Raw genomic sequence first — 23363 nt, 5'->3', positions numbered from 1 at the left:
GCGATTTTTATCGCTTAGGAGCCTTGCTATTTTCAAGGTTTATCTCCTAAGCGATAAAAATCGGCCGAAATGCATGAATATCGCTGAAAAGTCCGCGATATTCATGCATTACCGAGCTAATGCTCTTAGCCATGTTTATCAACCTACCATTGGATAACATGGCTAAGAACTGCTCAGGGGCAGGTGTTAGCTTTTGGAGATATTCGCGCTTAGCGCAAATATCTCCAAAAGTTGGTAATAGGAGATAGCGATATTAGCGACTGTTTCCAGTCGCTAACATCTTGGCACGCCCACTTTGCATGTCATTAGTGATAAATATCACTGACATGCAAAGCGGGGCCCAAGATGGTCGCTATCTCCCACTAGCTGTCGCAAACTGGTGTTAGTGACAGCTAGGTAATAGGGAGATAATTTTATCTCCGCTTTCTTGGCTTTTAAGGCCAAAAAGGCGGAGATAAACCCCCTTGATAATATGCCCCCATGTTCCTTGCTAGCATCATGGCCAATCACATCCTTGCTTCGCTACTGAAATCAGAGAGGTTTTAAGCATGGTCAAAGTGGGATGTGACCCAGGGACCTACCAAGCCTCCCTGGAAGGTAAACTTTCTCTTTATCTAGCTCATGTCTGTCTCTTTCCATGCCTCCATCTCTCCTCTCTGCATACCTCTATGCAGGCACCTCAAAAAGTTTTGGGGCCCTGGAAAGACATATGTAAACTGTTTATGTGTAAACCCTGTTTCTGAAAGCTTGTTTGGCATCATGGGTGCTTCACTTCGCAGGAAATGGGCATTACAATTACGAACAGGGGTTCCCAAAATGTTCTTGCCCAGGGCCTCACAAATACTTAGAACCACCCTAGCAGGGATGACTTGGCTGCTGCAGAAAATCACTGTTGCAAAAAGTAATGGAGCGTAAAAGATACTCTATATTGTGCAAGAAAGTGGTATATAGGACATGACTGAAAAATAACCTAATCCCGTAATGCAATCCAGCTCTAACTTCTGAACGGCGGATTCATAGTGTTACTGTGTGTGTGTGTGTGTTTCACAAATACTTTACACATTGCCTTTTTAGATAACTCTGACTGCTGTATGCCAAGCTACCAGAGGTTGGGCATAGGTTATCTAATTGTGTATCTAGCTTACTCTACCTAGAGTGGTGGTTCCTTTCTGGCCATGGCCTGATAATCCTTTGTTCACATTGGTGACTTTCCCCATGGTTGTTACTCAATGTTGTTGTATAGCTTCTCAAGAAAAGGATGTGATGTTATGAACACGGGTAATATCAATTACATGGTAATATGTGCACAATGGAAACACATGGTGAGTGTGTGTGCTGGCAGTGTGCATGTTTGAAAATAGCACACCATGGCACAATACAGAAAAGATTCATTACTAAGCAGGGCACGCAGACTGTATGTGTGATGCTGAATGTGTGTGTATACGGAGGTAACATTACTGGACAATAAGTGGAGTTAACATTACTGGAAAATAAGTGTGCTATGAAGGTACACTGAGTGTGAGTGTGCCTGCAATGGTGCATTATATGAATGACCATGGGTTCCATTTTGGGAAGCCCAGGAATGCCTGATTAAGACATGAGGAGTTTGAGAGAAAAAGATGACATAAGTTTCCAGTATCAAGAATGTTGATTGTGTCATCAAAGATCTGCAGAACTGGTGCCTTTGAGGTTATTACCCTGTATAAAGCCATACTGGAGAAGGTCTAGGAGGTTATTGCAACTTAGTGGCTAATACTATATGAGCTTCAGGAGAAGCGACAATAAATGCATTTTGGATCCTTGGTGTGCACGTAAAGTGTGGACTCTAATATGCTGTCATCTGATATCTGGAAGCAATTTAGAAAGTAAAAATAATACATTATGCATATAAGATATATTGTTGATATATTTACTGTTGGGTTTGTTGCCACCTATGCCATACCATACATTAAGACTTATTTGTATTATTGTAGTTGATTAGCATTTGTGTAGTGTTCAATATAACATTAATATGGTGTTTCCCAGCTTCTCAATTGTATTGGTGTAATTGTCCAAACTTTTTCATCACAAAAATGAGTTGGAGTTAGTTTTGGGGGGATGGGAGGAGAGTAGGATGAATGTGTCGGTATCAATGAGTACTGGGGGCCTCATTCATGAGGCCATGCGTCACTTTTACGCCGCCGGTGCGTCACATTTTGTGACGCACTAGCAGCGTAAAAAATGTGCCTTGTTGCACCATATTTACAAAGTGACGCATCTAGATAGATGCATCACTTTGTAAACCCCTGTGCTACATTATACCTACGCCAGGTATAATGTATACAGGGGGGCGTTCTGACTCAAGAAAGGGTCATTGAAGTGACGCAGTGAAATCTTTAAGATTTTACTGCGCCACTTCTAGGACATAAATGCGTCAATTTCTTACGCCTGCCTCACAGCAGGCGTAAGACTGATGCAGGCCCTTTGACGTGGGGCTTGCCCCATGTGAAAGGACACATTGCTGGAGTTGCATCACTTTTGTGATACACTCCAGCAATGCGTAACTTTTGCGCCAAACAGATACGTCAGAAATACTGACGTATATGTAACTCCTTGCGCCATGATACTGTAAATATGACGCATCATTGGTGTCGCAAGGAGGGCGCAGTGAAAACTGACGCATCGCTGTTTTTACGCAGCGATGCGTCACGTTTCATAAATGAGGCCATGGGTTTTTGGTGGGTCCGAATGGAGGGCTGACTCAACTTTCTTATGCATTTTCTCAGTTGGTACGGTGCCCTTTGCCCTACAACCGTGTGGTAAGAGGCTCACTGTACCGATTTTCTGGATGTAGGATCTGTCATCAAACGCTTTTGATCGGTTTTCACATACTGTGCAGGCATCTACATAGCATTAGATTTGCCCAAGGGACATTGGAGACTTGGGGGAATTCAACAAAGAGACCCTAATCACACCAGTCTAACAGATTCTGTTGGTGCCACATGGAGAATATGTGCAAATTTTAAAAGACATGTTGCCTGCTGTTATGTAAATGTGATAACTGGATCAAAAATCAAATTTTTCTGGGTGTCCGACAAAAATTCCGAAGGTGAGTGTGTCATGGTAAAACAGTTACATTGTTCCCCATGAAATAAAGGTGAACCACCAGGGTAAACAGAGTATTGGAATAGTATAAAAGGGGCATGAGAACTAAAATGATACTTATTTGCACATGCAGCAGAGGTTTCCGGGGCCCATACATTTGAGGGACCCTCTGAACCCTGATAATTGCTGTGTTTTACACAGTAGTAGAAGGGAACATGGGGCATATTACCAACAACTCGCGATAATTATCGCTATGTTGGTTTAGCGGCGATATTTTTATCGCCGAGCTGCTGCGATTTTTATCGCTTAGGAGCCTTGCTATTTTCAAGGTTTATTTCCTAAGCGATAAAAATCGGCCGAAATGCATGAATATCGCTGAAAAGTCAGCGATATTCATGCATTACCGAGCTAATGCTCTTAGCCATGTTTATCAACCTACCATTGGATAACATGGCTAAGAACTGCTCAGGGGCAGGTGTTAGCTTTTGGAGATATTCGCGCTTAGCGCAAATATCTCCAAAAGTTGGTAATAGGAGATAGCGATATTAGCGACTGTTTCCAGTCGCTAACATCTTGGCACGCCCACTTTGCATGTCATTAGTGATAAATATCACTGACATGCAAAGCGGGGCCCAAGATGGTCGCTATCTCCCACTAGCTGTCGCAAACTGGTGTTAGTGACAGCTAGGTAATAGGGAGATAATTTTATCTCCGCTTTCTTGGCTTTTAAGACCAAAAAGGCGGAGATAAACCCCCTTGATAATATGCCCCCATGTGCCTTGCTAGCATCATGGCCAATCACATCCTTGCTTCGCTACTGAAATCAGAGAGGTTTTAAGCATGGTCAAAGTGGGATGTGACCCAGGGACCTACCAAGCCTCCCTGGAAGGTAAACTTTCTCTTTATCTAGCTCATGTCTGTCTCTTTCCATGCCTCCATCTCTCCTCTCTGCATACCTCTATGCAGGCACCTCAAAAAGTTTTGGGGCCCTGGAAAGACATATGTAAACTGTTTATGTGTAAACCCTGTTTCTGAAAGCTTGTTTGGCATCATGGGTGCTTCACTTCGCAGGAAATGGGCATTACAATTACGAACAGGGGTTCCCAAAATGTTCTTGCCCAGGGCCTCACAAATACTTAGAACCACCCTAGCAGGGATGACTTGGCTGCTGCAGAAAATCACTGTTGCAAAAAGTAATGGAGCGTAAAAGATACTCTATATTGTGCAAGAAAGTGGTATATAGGACATGACTGAAAAATAACCTAATCCCGTAATGCAATCCAGCTCTAACTTCTGAACAGGCAAAGAGCATTCAATATTTTAAGCAGGTCATATAAGTAAATCCTGGAAATAAATGTATGGGGTTGAGCAGCAGCAGGGATTGGCCTGGAAGTCACCTGGTGACTCTTATCTACTCTTAAATAATGGAGGCAGCATCACTCCCTTGAGAGTCACTTGCCGTAAAGATAAGGAGTCCGTGCTGATATATTGATGGCTGCTCATTGCTCATCACTCCAAGAGCAGGTGCTTTCGCCTTCCACATTAAATGGGAAAACCCTGTTCGCCCCGAAGGCCTTCCTGCAGCCGGAGCGCGCGCCGAGATTCCCAGGGTGGCCCGCGTCTGCTGTCATTACAGTGAACCGGAACCAGCCAAACTAAGATGTGTGCTCGCAGACTGACAGGAGGTGAGACCCCTGGGGTTGCTGAAAGATTGCATTAAGCCTGGATGCACTGCTGTCAAGCTACTGGATGAGCATGTCTGGAGTGGAAAGGCGAGAGGAAGCATCACTGCAAAACCAGCGGCTCAAACTTTCCTGTCTTCATGCAAGTTCATCCCACGATCTCAGACTTAAAAGACAGGACATGATGGCCAAGATTTACGAGGCTATGTGCAGAGGTGGCTCTAGGCTCATGGCGGCCCTGGGCAGGGAGTGTAGGTAGGGGGCCCCGAAAGAGGGGGTCCGGGTGGGGCGGAGCGCGGAGGCCAGTGAAGAGGGGTGTTTGGAAGTGGAACAGAGCCGCAGGCTGCCAAATCCCTGTAGGGGCTGCCATGCAAATATGTATCCATCCTCAGAGGATTATTATATTAAGGATATATTTTGGCGTGGCGCGCCCACTTTGCATGTCATTAGTGATGAATATCACTGACATACAAAGCGGGGCCCAAGATGGTCGCTATCTCCCACTAGCTTTGGTGGCCCTGTGCAGGTGCACAGCTTGCACATGCCTAAGGCCGCCCCTGCTATGCGACATCGCAAAGGAATGCAGATTAACGCAGAGCGATGCATTGGTATTTACTTTCCAGCAAAAGAGCAATTTTGCACTAAAATGTGCCTCTTTCTCAATGTTTCCTGCTATTCAGTCAATAATAGCAATCAATCAGGTTACTTCTAGAGCAAGGCTACTCACCTGTAAGGGTCTCAAGGCCCTGACTCACCGGGCAGGGTCTCAGAGCTCTCTCTGCACGGCCTACCTCTGGTTTGTGCCACTGTCAGTGCAACGTAAAGAAAACATAAAATATTAATAATTTTTATTTATTATCATTTTATGTTTCTGTGCTGCTTTGCAAACGGGCGGGTGGGTGGAGCTGCTCTACTCTCCAAGCAGGGCAGCGGAGGAGTGGTATGCCCACTTCTAAGTGCACAAGACTGTTTGGCCTGCTCAAACCAGTCATGCGCACTTTCCCCCAACACTGACAGAGTCATGCCTTGGCCCCCATTCCCTGGCTGAGCGTGGAACCAGGACGTCCATCTCAATCACAACGCTGCATTGCAGCATTGTGATTGGGCATGGGAGCCTGGCAGTGCTTCCTGTTCCTTGAGTCAATACGAGGAGAGCTGGAGCAGAGTTGCAGGACCCGGCGGCTAGGTATGTATTTTTTTTTTTAACCTTGTGAACAATTCCCCGCGTGCACCCTCCCCTCCAATTCGCCCTGCGCCTGCTATGCCACCCACAAGCCATGCCGGCCGCCACTGGCTGCTTTCCGTCATAAGGAGGGTTCTGCAGTGGCTCTTCATACGTCGGTCGACTTTGACAGAAAGCTGGGTCTACTGAGATAGACATGGCTCTGCCTCAAAAAAAAAAAATGTTATGTTATGTTAAAATGGGACTTTTATAGCGCTAAAAACTAACGCTTCCTTGAAGCATGCCTTAGCAAAGGAAGTAGGTGATTTACTAACATTTTGCTCTGGGTTTGCAACATAATGTGATGCAAACCAGCACAAAATCTTTTATTCGTTATTTACTGTTCAGCACAAAACGTATTTTGTGCTGGGAATTGACTAAAGGTAACACAGAATAGCGCAGAGCACTGCTTTGCGTTACTTAGAGTCAAGGGGGCGCTAAATGGGTGTTACCATGCAATCACCCACCATTTTTGACACCATGGGACTCATGTACAAAGAATTGGCGTAGGGCAGCACCCCTAGTCATTTTGCTGCGCTGCCCTACGCCTATTCAAGAGGGCTGATTGCACTGCATTTACAAGACATGGTGCATTCTAATCCTTTCAGCCAGCACAGTGCACACTGTGCAGACAAGCAACTACGTAGTCACTCTTGCATCATGGTGACAGGGCGTCTTGTTGTTGGCATGATCATTTTTGTACAGGAAGGGTACCTTCCTGCACAAAAACAGTCACAAGTGGCGTTTTCCTTGTTCTATGTGTGCTGCAGAATGCAGCACAGGTGATAGGACGAAAACATTTGGAGGAATGTAAACATTTTTCCTTGTTACACCTGCTCTGGGGAGGCATAAGGTTTTGTCACTGCCCCAGGTTTACATGATGTTGTATATCTGCGGAAGTGTCAAATTCCATTGGTGTATAGTGGGAACACCCACAGCAATACCAATGGAACACCTCCATGACGTAGAGTAAGGCAAGGCAGCTTCATATCTATGATGCCATGCAAAGCCACACACCCTGGCTTTGCATCACCTGGATACGATTAAGAGGCATGCACCACCAGATCTTCATAAAGGGTGATGCTCTGGGGGCACAGAACCTCTAGTAAATGAGGGCACATGTGTTAAAAAGAGAAATGTTTTCATTTCTTCTTTCATTTCTGACTCTGCATGTGTATTGCACTGTACAGCACACTTACAAAGTAAGAACAGTTTTAGAAGCTGTTTATGCATAGTATTTTGCACTGGAAGGAAGCAGTTCAAAACCTATGCTAGACTCTTGCACTCACCCTTGAACTATGGCGCAAAGGTGTGTGTGTGTCGCACAGCAGCAAAATTCTGCGACAGGCTAGGGAGAGTGGAGGAGAGTGACATATCTCTGTAAAAATGGTGCTCTCCTGCTCCCTCCCAGGTACTCAACACAGCACTGCATTTTTGGCTGTTTCGCTGTGCTGGGGAACAGTTTTAATTTCTCCAAAAACATGCCTTGCATGTGTGATGTGGTGCACTGCGCACATTCATTGCATGAGATCCTTCTATATTGTCTATGCATGAGAATTTGTATGTGAAATGTATGCCTCCAATTGAGAACGTATGCTAAGCAGTGTAAATTGACCTCTGTGAAGCTGTGCGCCATGAAGGCTGGTTTTTATGCCCCATCTGTGGGATTACAGAAGCAGAAGGCCAATTTTATTAGAACCCCAAAATAATTTTGTTTTATCTCTACTAATGAAGTATATAATCCAGAAACACTTGTATTTAGAGATTAACAGCACTAACCTGCACCAACTTTGGAGAAACACCCTGCAAAATGTCAAGTAAGCATTTAAATTGAACTGCGTTTACCCGGATGCAAAGGGACGAACTGTGCTGGGAGGTGAAGCACTGTGCTCCCATCCCCCTTCTGTTTAAAAAGGCTCCCTAGAGCCACTGGGCTGACGAGCTCTTGGAGCTGCACCTGTGCGCCAGGGAGAGGTACAGAGTCCTGAGAGGATTGTGGCAGCTTTCTCAGCAAACACCAGAATAATTTTGTTTTGTCTCTACTGATGAAGGATATAATCCAGAAACACATGTGTCTAGAGATTAACAGCACTAACCTGCACCAATTTTGGGGAAACACCCTGCAAAATTTCAAGTAAGCATTTAAATTGAACTGCATTTACCAGGATGCAAAGGGGCGAGCTGTGCTGGGAGGTGAAACAGTGTGCTCCCATCCCCCTTCTGTTTAAAAAGGCTCCCTTGAGCCACTGGGCTGACGAGCTCTTGGAGATGCACCTGTGCGCGAGGGAGAAGTACAGAGACCTGAGAGGAATGTGGCAGCTTTCTCAGCAAACCCCAGAATAATTTTGTTTTATCTCTACTGATGAGGGATATAATCCATAAACACGTGTGCCTAAAGATTAACAGCACTAACCTGCACCAACTTTGGGGAAACACCCTGCAAAATTTCAAGTAAGCATTTAAATTGAACTGCATTTACCAGAATGCAAAGGGGCGAACTGTGCTTGGAGGTGTAGCAGTGTGCTCCCATCCCCCTTCAATTTTAATAGATATAGCTTAGCACTGTTTTTACCTCTTGTGCAGCACAGTGCTGTAAATTTGATTGCTGCACCACACAGCAACCTAGTGAATGTGTCCTGTTCTGTCTCTTTGCCGATCACCAGCACTACCACTGCTCTGAAGTCTTTCTTTCAGTGCAAACCTTCCCCAATGTATCTTTTATCATGTGTTTTACATGTTTGTGGGAACACCAACAGCAATGCCCATGGAACACCTCCATGACGTAGAGTAAGGCAAGGCAGCTCCATATCTATGAGGCTATGCAAAGCCACACAGCCTGGCTTTGCATCACCTATAGATATGATTAAGAGGCCTGCGCCACCAGATCTTCATAAAGGGTGATGCTCCGGTGGCACAGAACCTCTAGTAAATGAGGGCACAGGTGTTAAAAGGAGAAATGTTTTAATTTCTTCTTTCGTTTCTGACTCTGCATGTGTATTGCACTGTACAGCACACTTACAAAGTAACAACAGTTTTAGAAGCTGTTTATACATAGTATTTTGCACTGGAAGGGAATCCTTCCAGAACAAAACCTATGCTACACTCTTGCACTCACTATATCGCAAAGGTATGTGTGTGTCACACAGCAACAAAATTCTGCGACAGGCTAGGGAGAGTGGAGGAGAGTGGCATATCTCTGTAGATATGGTGCTCTCCTGCTCCCTCCCAGTCACTCAACACAACACTGCATTTTTGGCTGTTGCGCTGTGCTGGGGACCAGCTTTAATTTCTCCAAAAACATGCATTGCATGTGTGATGAGGTGCACAGCGCACATTCATTGCATGAGATCCTTCTATATTGTCCAGGCATGAGAATTTGTATGTGAAATGCATGCTTTCAAATCAGAATTTATGCCAGGAAGTGTAAACTGACCTCTGTGCAGCTGTGCGCCACGAAGGCTGGCTTTTATGTCCCATCTGAGGGATGACAGAAACAGCAGGCCAATCTTAATAGATATAGCTCAGCACTGTGCTTTCCTCTTGTGCAGCACAGAGCTGTAAAGTTGATTGCTGCCCTGCACGGCAAATTAGTGAATATGTCCTGTACTGTCTCTTGGCCGATCCCCAGCCCTGCCACTGCTCTGAAGTCTGATTTTCAGTGCAAACCTCTCCCCATAGATCTTTTATCATATGTTTTACATGTTTTTAAAATTGCTTTTATGGTATTTGTGCAGCACACATATTCAACTGAAACAGTGAATCAGCCCCAACTATCTGTGAAGCATTGGAAAAGGAGCTAGAATCTACGCACTTGAAAAGGAAAACTCCGGTAGGTATACAAATGTACATTTTATAGATTGGGTTGATACTTGTGAATGTTCATACTGTAGTATCAAGGTGTCTCCTGTCAATGCGCCTGACTCTGTTCTTCATGAAGACAGGCTGTCGGCCATCTTTGCCAGGCTCCTGAACACGTCACAGACCTGTGCCTGGCTCTGACGGTATGTCCCTGCAGCTGCCTTTTCAATTGCCTTGCTGATAAATATAACGGGGTGTGGGGGTCCCCCATAGTCTTTCATGACATATCGGACACAATTAAGAAACACATGCATATTTGATCCATTTTTTAAGTGTATCAAACCCCCACCTTGAGGATGACGATAGGTTTGGGCAGTAGATGATAATACATTTTTGTGTCCCTTTGTGTAATAAGATGACCCATATATGGGGCTTGGGGTGATATCTACTACCTCAACTCTGCTGACTGCTCCAATGGAGAATAAATGATAAAATAATTCAGCATTACCCGGGTAATTTGAAAGCAGTGCACGCTTCAGGGCAACACTCTTTTTTCAGGTCTTATCCACAGACAGCTTTAGCTTAGGTCAGTGCCCATTGCTCTTGATTAAATGGCTTGTCTATCTCAGTTATCACCTCTTGATTCCATTTCTTTCCTACCTATTCTTGAAGAGCATTTTGTTGTCACATTGTTGGGACTATATTACATTTATTTTACCACTGCGTACAAAGTGCATAGAGTTGGAGGGGAAACATTTACTATTTTAACTCTACTCAGAGTAACAGTAGTGAAAGTGCAGTTATTTGAGGTCTGGGTGGCAGATTATTTTGCTAACTATAGTCCCTACAATCAGTAAAGAATATATACATTTTTTGGTGGTCATATTTACTATTCGAACTACAGTGCCACAATAGTGGAGAAATAGTATATATTATTTTAGTTCAAATTGTCTGCTGTAACTAGATTGGAGAAAGTATACATATTTTGGAGGAGCATGTCTGATGCACCATTCAAAGTCCCACTAGTAATGGGGAAAGCAAGTATATTCCGTGAGAGGGGCAGTTTTCAGCTTTACTATTTGAACTCCAGTCTTACTAACTTAAAAAAAAGCGTATATATGTTAGACTTGTTTTTTTCAGCTGATTTACCCCCAGCCTTTTTACTTTTTTAGCCTTCTGTTTTTGACCCTGTTCTTGTTTGTTTTAGGACTCTGGACACTTTACCACTTCTGATCAGTGCTAAAGTGCATATGCCCTCTGTGTAAATTGTGAATATGGATTGGGGTTTCCATGATTGGCTTGTTTGACTTACTACTAAGTCCCTAGTACAGTGCACTGTGTATGCCCAGGGCCTGTAAGTCTACTGCTGCTAGTGGGCCTGCCGCACTGATTGTGCCCCCCACACAAGCAGCCTTTCAAATAGGTCTCAGACCTGCCACTGCAGTGTCTGGGCGCAGTCTCCACTGTAATGTGTACCTGGCAAGTGAACCTACTTGTCAGGTCCTAACCTTCCCTACTATTACATGTGATTCACCCATAAGGTATTTCTAAGGTACCCCTGTGGGCAGGGTGCAGTGTAGGAGAAAGGTAGGATATATACTGATTTGTGTGGCATGTCCTGATAGTGAAATACATTGTATTTTGTTTTTCACTATTGAAATTATATCTATCCCATAGGATAGAATAGGGGATGCTGTGTAACATCTTAAGAGGGATAACTTCCCTTTGGAACAAGATAGACAGATGGAGGTTAGTGTGCCTGAACTCAGAATATAAAAATGCCTCTTTTAGTAAGGATGATTTTATATTGTGTTTTTGAAATTACCACTTTTGGAAAGTGGGTATTTTCTTGCTTAGCCATCCTGTGTGCCTCTTCTGGTTTGTGGATTGATTGTCTGGTTTTGGAGTGACAGGGGCTGGGGATGTGCATTTTCTCAGACCGCCACTGGGGTGGTTGATGTGGATCCTGCTTTTCCTGAATGAGTCAGGGCTGGGATGAATAGACCTGGGCTGCATTTAGAGTAGGAGGAGGAGGTTTGCTTGCACCTGAATGGGCCTGGTCTGCCTTACACAATTCTGTCTCTACCTCCTGCCGTGAAGCTGGACCAGAGAGGAGAAAACTGGTTTTGACTGAGTACAGGGTCTCTCCGCCACCAGAGAACAAAGATAAATGCTGTATAAATATTGGAGACCAACCCCCAGAACTTTAGATCACTTCTGGAATTCAAGAGAAACCTTTGACAAGGAGAAGAGCTGGAGAAACTGAAGGGGAAGTAATGCCCCTTTGCTGTGTGCTGTCTGGGGTTGGCCTGCAGTGACTGTTTCTGCCTAGGAAAGGACAAGGACTTTGCTGTGTGCTGTACTCCCTTCTTGAGGAAGAGCTCCAAGGGCTTGAAGTAGAGCATGCCTTGTGCTTTGAAGTCTCAGGGACACAAGGACTTCAACCCCAGTCCCCCCTGAACACCACTGCTGGGAGTTCTTACCTTCTAAGAGGTGCCTGCCAGTATTCAGGCCTACTGGAGGTTGCTAAAGATGGTATACCTGGGAAAGAGACGCAACTAAGAGTAGCGTGAAGCAAGGAACCGACACAACACCTTCATTGACCAACCCACCTTGCCCACCAGGGTGGGGATATTCACAGACTTTTGAATAGATGTGAATGCCGTTGGATAGCAAGTTGTAATACCATAGTGCACGGCCTTTAACACATTGGATGAATGGAACACCACACTTACATGAACAGTCCTGCCTTCTCATTTACCTACTTGTTGCTTTTGACACACAGTATACCAACCATTGTGTTCTTCCTCTCCCTTTAGTTCATGAACACACCACTGTATTCACCTTGCACCGACAGCTCGCATACCATTGACTTACAGCCTGAGCATAGGTATACGCCTCCCCATTGGTATCTTAATTTATTTTATTTTATTTTATTTTAATCATTCGCACACTGTATGTGCCATGGGTATACTCCCCACAACATCATGGATACCATCTCACAGTACAATTGGTTATCCATAATGTAATACCTAATTAAATCCTTTCTTTCTTCCATGTAAATATGCCTTAATAAGTAGTATTATCTGTTATATGTATTCTTTAGCCTACGGTTTCAACAAATATTGTACAAATGATTACTCACATGTCACTGGCACCCTCACAATTTATCAAAAGGACACGTGCACAGTATTCCATAGGTCATATGCCATTCAATGTAACGCAGTGTCACCCTTCCATATGTTTAAATATAGGAAGCTAAATATAAGAAATATATGCATTTACTAATATACAATTTATGTTACCAAAAACTTTTGAATCCTGGTTTTCTCCTTCTCTCCTCCCGCTCTCAGCAATTAATTGTGCTGCCTGAAACTGACCTTTAATTAATACCCTATGAGACATTGTAGTATGTAACAGATGATCGCCCTAGTCTCTTTAGGGTTTATGGGCTACCTCCTGTAGTCTGATACTGCTTAGAGTATTTATGCAGCACTTCAAACAGTAATAGAGTAAAAACACAACACAAGAAAGATCCTACAATAAATTAGAGTAAAATGTTATAAATTCTTTGACACCAGAACAACAAAAACACAATTAGTAGAACTGGAGATAATACATTTCAAAGGTTTTGTGAAGAACAAGCACTTAAAATCAAACAGCACCAAACACAGTTATCAGGTCATGGTAGACCATATCACAAGTTCAAGCTGACTGTAAGGAAGCATGGGCCGGATACATGACTGAGTTCAGTGCGCTCACACCGTATCATGTGGCCTTGTGTATCAAGATACAAAGTCCTAGCAACAAGCTGCATGATACAGGTGTCAAGGAACCGTCATTGTGGTGCTGCCATGCGAGGTCTGACATGGAGATGCATTGCACAGCTACAGAGTCGGTGACCGACAACAAGGAACTGTGATACAAGGTCCTGCTACGTCATCAAGGAGGTAGTGGGGCTTTTGTAGACCTGCGCTGCGATGCATTGGTGGAGGATATATATTTTGTCACACTGGGTGGGTGACATCTATGTGCTGCTTCGTAGAAGCTACTGGGGTTTGTGAAGACTTGCAAAGACTTGTATTGGCATTAACAACACGCTGCTTCGTGTTTGGTGAGAGTGAATTTCAGGCTGCTTCGTGCTACATTAATATGCTTCAAGATGTCTCTATCGTCGAAGAGTCTATTATAACCCGGGGGCTTGAACGGGGGCTAGCTAACTGACCCTTGGCGACTCCTAGGAGTCGCGATCCACACAGGCAGGCTGGATTCTGCAGGGCAGCTTACAGCAGCAAAAGAGGCTTGTTGCAGCAACAGCAGGAACGGGCATCAGAGCAGTCCTTGGACAGCAAGCAGGTCTGTGGGCAGATTTCACAGCTGTGCAGTCCTTCTTCCTGGCAGAGACCACAGGTTCAGAGATGATCTGAAGAGTTGGGTATGAGGGTAAACTATTTCTACCTAGTCCCTATTTTGAAGAAGAGAAACTTCTAGAGTACTCCCCCTACAGAGGTGTCTGGTAATTCCTTCTTCACTGCCATGGACCCAGCTTGTTTGGAGACACAAAAGGCTAGGGTGAAACCCTTTTTGAGTGTGCTTAGGCAGAGCCTCAGGGATGTACAAGTGTGGTAGGTAACAGCTCCTTCCCCTCTTCCTGACAGAGATGGGCCATACTGTCAACACCTATTTCCTGTTTCTCCCACTATTTGGGAGAAATACACAAAACCACCTGCCAGCTACACCTAGTCATATGACTCAGGATACAGACTGCTGCCACCAAATGGTTTGGACAAGAACATGGCAACTTTCTAAAAGTGGCATTTACAACATTGTCACTTAAAATCCTACTTTACCATTAAGGAGGGTTTAGAGACCAAACTTGACATTCTTACCTGCTCCCAAATAAAAGTCATCACTCATTAAATGTAATAAGGCAACTCAATGTTATCCTATGAGAGCAGCAGGCCCTGCAATAGTGAAAAACAAATGTGATAGTTTTTCACTACCAGGACATGCAAAAGTTAAAAGTACATATATACCTTTTTATACACTGCACCCTTCGCTATAGGCTGTTTAGGGCCTAATCTAGGGGTGACTTATATGTATTAAAATGGAAAGCTAATGTCTGAGAAAACGTTTTTTGGGCAGGTCGAAAGACCAGTTTACAACTGGACACACAGGGTGCAGTGGCAGGTCTGAGACATGTTAAAAGGGCTGCTTAAGTGGATGGCACAATAGGTGCTGCAGGCCCATTAGGAGCGTTTAATGTACAGAGCCTGCGTACATGTAGAACCACTTTACTAGCAACCTATGAGTACATATAATGTCCCACTTTAGTGTAAGGCAATTTTCCCATGTTTAGAGCAGAAAGCACAAACACCTTGAAACTGGTTAGCATTGGTAAAATGTGCAGAGTCCTAAGGCCAGCAAAAACGAAGTCCGCAAAAATAAGAGGATTGAAGGTAATAATTTGGGGGAAAAGCACACCAAGGATGTCAGGTCCAACACTTGACTGAAGGGCTGTAACTTGGATAACCTTGTCAGAAGACTAAAGGGACATCTAGCTGGTGTTAACTGTGAAGGGCTGCATGAGAAGCAGCCCTTCCTTATAAACAATATATGAGCAGTGTCCAAAAGCATGTATGTATGTGTATCTATATATGTGGTATAAAGTAACTGGACTCTTCATTCAATAGCAAATATATCGCAGATCTTGACACTCAAGGTACCACATGTCCTATTTATTTGTTTAAAATATTTACAGAGCCCACAGTCACCAAAATGGTATCCTGGCGATAGAAACCTCAAACCGGGATGAGAAAAGCTGCAATGCCAGAAATCGGGAAGGAAAAGTCAAGTTTTCAGATCTTTTCTAAAATGGAGAAGATCAGCTTAGACTCTAATGGAGGCAGGAAGCTGATTCCAAAGCTGGGCTGCTCTTACTGCTCTCACGGTGATAGACAGCCCCTCATAATGTACGATTAGTAGGGAGGGAGAAGGAAAGTGAAAAGCAAGATTAAGTCTGTGGCAGTGGTTTGGTGTTTGGGAGAATAGAATCCAAATCCGCTGGATCCGAATTGATTGCTTCCGAGATATAACTCTCAATTAACGGACACTAATATGCAGATTTTGGTCCTTAACAAACCAAAATCCACATATCCATGTATTTATCTGCCATTTTTGACCTGATACATTTCAGCAAGGTTCTGCTGTCTAAATGTTTCAGGAAGAAACTGCAGGAGGGTGCGGTTAGCCGCCAAACTCTTAATTGTGATATGTGCCGTAACATGAAGTATAGCACTTACCACAGTTAACTGGATACCTCAGTATATGACAGTTATTAGTGATCCAACAGTGTAGAATGAAAAAACTACAGTAACCATTACTGTTAAGTATGTAAACAGAAGGATTAGTTTGTCACCTCAGTCCTTAAGGGAGATGACACATCATATGTTTAACCTTACAATTCCTTTTTTTTTAATATATATATTTAATTGTTTATGTCAGCAAACATTCATTATAGATTGTCATACATATTGTACAAATCACATAACTTGATATATACATCATAATTCAATACTTAGACCATTAAACAACAAATTCATATCCATTGTGCCAGAGGAGTCCAAAGGCGTACAATTCTTCGTTTTTAAAATTACATATGCCCTTTAGCTCTGCCCAACCCTCACTCCTACTCTGGCAAGAGCCATTGTCTGTTAATGCAGACTCTAAAGGGATGCCCAGTGAAAAACGGTTTAACCCTTACTTATTGTTATCAACTATTCATTGGGGCCTGCAATAATTACTACTGACTTGTACAATTCCAAACCTGTGGTTACTACTGTGGTAACACATATGATTTTAATTTAATAGTAGATATGATGACATCTGCATCCTCAGAAAAATATCACCAGCTCAAACCTGTCAAGATTTATCAGTGATATGTCCAGACGTGCAGAAACATGTGGAATTTGGTGACATAAGCAAGACAATCTGCATGTTATTCCTCATTTGACTGGGCAAAATCTATATTAGGTGATAATTATTGCACGTGATAAAAACTGAACACCTACGCATTGGATTTTATTGTATTAAATACCTATTACGCACAACACCAGGGCCTTGTACTGGGGCTTCCAAGGGCAGGATTGCTAAAATGTTGAGACAATTTGTAGTCACAAAAGTGATGCAAACTGAGCTAAAATATAACCTCTCTTCCAGGCCGGTGTTGAAAAGGAGAAATTATTTTGTTCAAACGTTTCTGACTTTGCCTGTGTGCTGCACAGTACATCACACATCCAAAGTGGGAAATGTTTGAATGTTTGTCTAAGAATAGTATTTTGTACTGGAACAGTATCTTTCCAGAACAAAACCTATGTTAGACTCTACACAGACATCGGCGCTATGTGGCAAATGAGTATGTGTGGTGCTAGGCAGCCTGATTTTTGGCCACAGCTGAGGAGACAACAGGACAGCACTGTATTTACAAAGTTATCTTAGTAGATACAGCACTCTCCGGCTCTCTCCCTCTCACGCAATGCAGTGCAGGAATTTCGGTCATGGTGTGACGTTTTTGTACACCTCCCTCTACATGCCTACAGGTACGTGTTCCCCATCCACAAGGTGCATTTTATTCACACTGAAACTAGATCTTCTCTGTGCCAGCCACCAACCTTTGCTACTTCAGTACAGTAATGGAAAAAGAAAAGGGAAGTCAGCCTCTTCGTTCCACCCCAGCCTCGAGGGTCTGTAAGTGTCAAACAGACATCTGTCACTGTGCTACAGTGCTGGTGGTGATGTGGTATGTACACAGGTAGCAGATTGCAGCTGTTGGTGCTGTTTGTTTTATTTCCGGTTTGTTTTACATCTTTGTGTGTGATCAACTAGTATATCAGCAGCGTGACCACCCTTCACTTTCCTTATTTTCGCCTGACAGTGTCCTCGGGGCTGATAAATAGCTCTCTTCACGGAGGAGGGCCAGGTTCTTGGGCTATATATACGTTTATGAAATCATTTCAGTTTCTGCACCAGTAACTGGAACAGCAGGCAGAAGCCATTAGCCGCAACCCCAGAGGCAAAGACCCTGGAATCCCGTCTCAATTGCTCATTGATAATGTGAGATTAGGTTCCAACCAAAGGAGGATCGGGCGGGGATGAACAGAGATGTGTTTAAGCTTAAAGTCACCATGATACATGTTTATGAACAGGTCCTCTCTGGGGACTCAAAATTAGTGCCAGTAATAATGTTCAAACCAGCCGCTCTCCCGTCCATTCCTTGCTCTGTATCTTCCACTCCATTCATTCTCTCTCTCCTTCTCACCTCTCTCTTCTTCCTCTCTGATTGCTCCCTCTCTGCTCCCTCGCTCCCTCTCTTTCTCTGTTTTGAAGCCCCCTGTGCCACCTGAAGATAATATGGGTAAGTGTGTGTTGCAGGTATTCTGCTCAGGAAAAGAACTATGCTTGGGACCATAGAACATCAGCATGTAGGGAGTGAGTCACCATACTGCTTCTGTATGTATGACTAGCTATAGTGCCTCACTTGCCCCCTGACCCTTCCAGGTAGATAAGTGAATTAGCACCCCAGAACCCAACGCTTTTGACCCTCTCAGGGATCGAGGGTAACAGGACACACCCTTTCACTCTCCCACTTGTACTTGTCCACAATAAGATAAACAAGAGACACGTAGAAAGTTTATAATATTTATTTAAACTATTGTGCTCTAATATGCAGTATAGGTGCCATAATTAAAAAACAAACGCATACCAAAAATATTGTTAGCATGATTAAACAACCATATACCAAAAGCCCTGTCATATTATAAAACAGATCAGCATACACCCCTCCCCTTTTTCTACCAAACCAAAGCTAAATTATTATATATCACAGATCTCTGGGGTTAGTGGTGGACCCCTTATGTTTCTACATTTCAGTTGATGCAGTTATCTTGCTGCTGGACCTTTGCTCAGTGTGTGGTTTTTGAACTCCTGTAATCAGTTATTTGACAATACATGTGTGCTCACAAACAGCTGCTGCATTCTCTTGTTATGTCTAGGTGCAAGTGCCTAACCTGAAAGAAAAACAAGGGGCATTGTTGTTTGACCGTGTCTATGGTGTTAAGACTAAATCCCAGGAAAAGACTAGTACACAAAAACAGATACAGGTTCTTTTTGAAAATACAATGTGGGACAAACGCAATCATGTTTATATAGTAACGTGAGCAAAGGAAATGTAGACTACAACATGCACAGTCAGGGGAGCTCAGGGAAAATGACAATGAGCTGTCCAGGAAACACACGACAAGAGTGGAAAGTGAGGGGGGAATAAGGCTTGCAGAACAAGCCTCCAGTGACCCCAATAATACAAGCAGTGTCTAATTTAAGGCAGTGGTTGCAGGTGAGTCTTACTGGCACTCATTTTTGGGGATCAACACTTATTTTTCATCACCAGACTATACCACAGAGCAAGTGAGAGAAAACAGATGGAGAAAGAAGAAGAGAGAAAAAGACAAAAGACAGTGACAAAGAAATAGAACAGGGATGCTGAAAGAGAGAGAAAAAGAGGCAGGGAGTGTATCGTAGGGAATTTAAAGAGGTATAAGTTGATACCAAGTCTATGCAGCCTCAGTTTTTCAATTGCACTGGACACGGGCTTCTGAGAAAATCTCTGGACTCCGGCACTTATTCTATTACATATTAAGCATTGTAACCAGGAAAATGACCAATTAACCTCTTCCATGCTCATGACGGAATGGTTCCGTTATGAGCCACAGTGCTCACCTGCTCATGACAGAACTATTCCGTCATGTGCACATGAGAACGATATCCCTCTGCTGTAAACAGCAGAAGGATTTTCTTTTTTTTGCCTCGGGAGGTTGGGAAGAGCTTCCCCAATCTCCCAAGGCATTTATTTATGTTAAATGTAATGACGATCCCGCGCATGGCGCTCTGACATCATTACATTGAAACTGAAGCTGAAATTAGCCAATCGCCTCATACCGTTTCAGTGCTGTAGTGCTTGTGGGGCTATCTCCGCACCCTGAGCACCAAAACACATAGGAGAAAAAAGAGAAAATCTCTACTTTCCAATGGTCCCCTCCCTAGTGAATCACTGCTTGGGGATAGCAGCAGGAGGGTGATCCCCAAGCATGGATCTACCACTAGACTCCAGAGAAGAGAGAGCAGCCCCTTGGGTAAGGTACTTTGCGTCCCCCCATATATAAATGGGCATATTCAGTCTTTCGGCCCCAGGGGGGGCAGAATGCACACAAGACACCAGAGATTATTTTTTTCATAGTTCAGGAGTGGGGACGCCCAGAATGGGTATTCCAATGCCCCCACCATGCCAAAAATTCCATAGACTTTATGCCTTCCCACGAAGACAGATGGGGCAATAGCCCCTGATATGCGTCCGGGGGGGGGTGGGGGGGTTGGGAGGGGGCAGAAAGCCCACTAGACACCAGTGATATTTTTTATACGTAGGGACTGCTTAGAATGGGCATGCCAATGCCCCACCCCAAAAGAATATTCCCACAGTCTTTCTGCCCACGCCCAGGAGGAAGATAGGGGCAATAGCCCCTGATCTGACTCCCCCCAGGAGGGCAGAAACCCACTGGGCACCAGGGATTTGTTTTATTCATACATAGGGGTGGAGGCTGCCCAGAATGGGTATTCACATGCCTCCACCCCAAACACAATAGTGGCAGTCCTTCTGCCTCCTCTAGAGGGCAGACGAGGGTTATTACCCAAGTTCGGCCCCCAGGAGGACAGAAAGCCCACTAAACTATAGGGATATATTATTTTTTATAAAAGAGGGGTAGCGGCTGCCCACAATGGGCTTGGTCATTCCCAAATCCCACATAAACAGGGACTGAAGCTTTCTGCCTCCCCTAGGGGGTAGGTGAGGCAATGGCCCCAGAACAGCCCCCCCCCAGGGGGCAGAAAGCCTACTAGGCACCAAGGACTATTTCTTTTCTTAGTTTAGCGGTGGGGGATACCCAGAACGGGCATGCCAATGCCTCCACCCACCCATAAAAATGGGCACAATGTTTCTACCCCCCCCAGGGGCATATGGGAGCAATAGCCCCTGATCTGCCCCCGAGGGGGCAGGAAGCCCATTAGGCATCAGGGACTGTTCTTGTTTCTTAGTGTAGGGCTGGGAGCCGCCCAAATGGGCATGCCAATGCCTCCACCTACCGATAAAAATTAGCACAATCTTTTGACCCCCAGGGGTATATGGGAACAACAGCCTCCGATCAGCACCGGGGGGCAGAAATCCCACTACGCCTCAGGGTCTATGTCTGTTTCTTAGTGTAGGGCTGGTCATGCCAATGCCCCTAGCCACCCAAAAAAAATTGCCACAGTCTTTATGCTCCCCCTTAGTGGCATATTGCAGCAATAGCCCCCGATCTGCCCCACCCACTAGGGGGGCAGAAAGCCCACTAGGCACTTACCCTTTTTTGCAATGTGCCTTGCTGTGGATTTTGGGTCCTAATGCAGCAGGTACCAAAGGTAACCTAGCAATCCTATACATTTTTTTAAAGTAGACACCCAGGGGAATCCCGGATGGGGTGACTTGTTTGGCTCTCACCAGGTTATGTTTCCCAGAATCCCTTGCAAACCTCAAACTTTATAAAAAATTAAACTTATTTCCCTCACATTTCTGTGATGGAAAGTTCTGGAATCTGCAGGGAGAGCCAAACTCCCACCCATCGAGCATTTCCCCAAGTCTCTCAATACAAATGTTAACGCACTTGTCTGGCTAGGTCTAGTGCCCAGGGCGAGAGACAGCCCAAAACATACTGTGGAGACTTCAAAATTATCAAACACAAAAATGCTTGGTTTTGTCAGGGAGTCACCTGCGTTTTGGTCCTGGGCTCGGTGAGGCATCTAAAAAAAAAAACAACCAACCCTAGACCTTTCTGAAACTAGACACCCTGGAAAGTCCAGGGAGGTGTGGCTAGCGTGGATCCACCAACGTTTTCTACGCAGAATCCCCTGTATAACACGTTTTCCTTACATTTCCAACTGGGATCACCACGCTAGCACACATGTCCTACCACCCAGCATTACCCTTATTCTCCTGATAAAAAATAATACCACACTTGTGTGTGTGTCTAATGCAGAGCCAGCCTAAAAACACATATAAAAAAAATAGTGCTTAAGCTTGCTGTACTATCCCCTCAAACAGGGAAACATCCTTTACAAATGCAACTTTTACCACGCAGTGCCTTTACGACGCAACTTTTACAACGCAAACTATTACAACGCATTGCGCTGGTGGGCGCTCTAGGATAAGGAATAGATTTAATTTACTATCCAACACCTTCCCTACTATCCACGAGGACTGGAGTTGGAATAGTAAATTAAACTATTCACTATCCAGCACCCCAAAGCGCTATGCGTTGTAAAGGCATGCGTTGTAAATACCGCGTTGTAAAGGCATGCATGGTAAAAGCATGAGTTGTAATGTCATACATCCCCTCAAACACTATGTTTTCGGCCCTTCCTAGTCGCAGCCCATTGGCCCACCCACACAAGTGAGGGAGACCGGGATGAATGATGGGAGGTGGGTAATTTGTGCTGGTGCGGTAATCCCAGGCAGAAATGTGAGGACAATGTAATATTTTAGCTAAACTTGAGGTTGACAGGGAATTCCGGGTAAGAAAATTTGGGGGATCCATGCAAGTCACACCTCCCTAGACTGCCCAGGATGTCTAGTTTACAGAAATCTCTGGGTATGGGAAGCTTGATTCCGGTCCAGGGAAGACATGGCTTGGCAGTTCGGGCTGGACTGTTCCCATGGGGCACAGGGTCAGACTGATTTGCATATGGCCATGTATTCTACAGCACACATAGAAAGAGGAAAATGTCCTGTAGGATTGTTTTTATACAGAAAGCTACTCCTTTCTGCACAAAAACAATCCTGCATTCAACTGAGTCACCCTTATACCATGGTGCAAGGGTGCCTACATTGGTGCTAGGCTGCCATAGCGGCACCAGAGCAAGCAGAAAGGACAGGAATGTACAGCATTGCTTAAATACAGTGTATTCCAGCCCTTTCACTTTGGGCAGTGCAGCAAGGTGCATTGCTACGCTGCCCTATGCCAAAACACCCTAAATGAGGCCCTCAGTGTTTTCTATTTATGAAGGTATTTTCATTAATATAGCACCAACCTGGCTGATGATTAGGATGACACTATACTATATCGGTAAATAGCAATTTGGTATTTACCGATTTGGTATTCCCCATTCATTCCTATGGGCCTAGAGGCCCATAGGAATTAATAGGAATTACTGATTTAGTAAATACCGAATCGGTAATAGGGGGAAGACTTACAAGGGTGGCAAATTGACACCCTGTTGAACCCCTGAATAGTGCGTGGGTGCACTTGTGGCACACAGACATTCTCTCAGGACATGTATATCTGCCACATGGCACTTTTGGAAAAGAACAAATTTGCTTTTTCACAGGTTTTCAATATTTACCACCAACTTGTAGTTGGTGGTAAATAACGAATCCTTAAATGACAAATGCACTCACTTGAGTGCTCCCTACATTACAGATTTGGTAATTTATCGAA

This window comes from Lissotriton helveticus, chromosome 3_2 (genome assembly GCF_964261635.1).
Source record: "Lissotriton helveticus chromosome 3_2, aLisHel1.1, whole genome shotgun sequence".
NCBI lineage: Eukaryota > Metazoa > Chordata > Amphibia > Caudata > Salamandridae > Lissotriton > Lissotriton helveticus.
The sequence above is the reverse complement of the archived record's forward strand: the minus strand, read 5'-3'. Positions refer to the sequence as shown.